We start from the raw sequence: 1,255 nt of genomic DNA, 5'->3' as shown, positions 1-1,255 counted from the left end.
AAAAACCAGTCCCTACAACGTATAATTTAGGAAGCCTTGCCCTATGTCTCAGATCTAATGCCACCTCCTTGAAGAGGTGTTCCTGAGCCAATATATCAAAAGCAGTTTCAATCACTGATTAGTAAAAGAGGAGTTTGTTTCTGTTTCTGGTATGATAATGGCTTTGTGTCTAGGTCTCAGAATACACGTACAAAAATCGTTTTTAAAAAATAGAGACGGAGTCTTGCTATATTGCCCAGGCTGGTCTCAAACTCCTGGGCTCAAGCGAATCTCTTGCCTCAGATTCCCAAAGTGCTGAGATTACAGATGTGAATAACCACACCCAGCTTATACTAAAATCTTTATGGGTGAAATGATATGGATTTGCTTCAAAATAATTGGAGAGGAGTAAATTAGTGGGTTGTAGACAGTACAAAATTAGCTACTTATTGAAGACTGTTAAAGATGCATGGTGGGTATTTATTATCCTTCTAGAAACTTCTGTGTATGTTTGAAATACTCCATAATAAAAGGTTACAAAATAGACCTGACGTGGTGGTGCCTGCCTGTAATCTCAGCACTTTGGGGAGGCTGAAGTGGATCACTTGAGGTTACAGTGAGCTATGATTGTGCCACTGCATTCCAGCCTGGGCCACAGAGTGAGACCCTGTCTCAAAAACAAAACAGAAAAAAAAAAAAAGGAAAGAAAAAGGAGAAAAAGAAAAGTCACAAAATTGGTTCCATTCTCTTCCTTTTCCCCCAACCTATGTTTTGTTTTGTTGTTGTTATTTGAGATGGAGCCTTGCTCGGTCACCCAATCTCTGCTCACTACAACCTCTGCCTCTCAGGTTCCAGTGATTCTCATGCCTCAGCCTCCCAAGTAACTGGGACCAGATGTGTCTGCCACCACGGCTGACTAACTTGTTGTAATTTTAGAGGAGATGAGGTCTCAAACTCCTGACCTTAGGTGATGCGCCCACCTCGGCCTCCCAACGTGCTGGGATTACAGGTGTGAGCCACCGCGTCTGGCCTCTGCTTTGTTGTTAGTTTTCTTTATCGACTTCATCACAATTTAAGATGATTTTGTTTTTAATCTACCTTCTCCTGCACCCGACCAATTATCTCATTCTTAAAGGAGTCTCTGAACCAAAAAGTTAACAACTATTTCTCTCTAGCATTTTTGGACCATCCTGGCTAACACAGTGAAACCCCGTCTCTACTAAAATTACAAAATATTAGCCAGGCGTGGCAGCGGGCACCTGTAGTCCCAGCTACT

This window comes from Colobus angolensis, unplaced genomic scaffold, assembly GCF_000951035.1.
Source record: "Colobus angolensis palliatus isolate OR3802 unplaced genomic scaffold, Cang.pa_1.0 Scaffold40, whole genome shotgun sequence".
Taxonomy (NCBI): Eukaryota; Metazoa; Chordata; class Mammalia; order Primates; family Cercopithecidae; genus Colobus; species Colobus angolensis.
The sequence above is the reverse complement of the archived record's forward strand: the minus strand, read 5'-3'. Positions refer to the sequence as shown.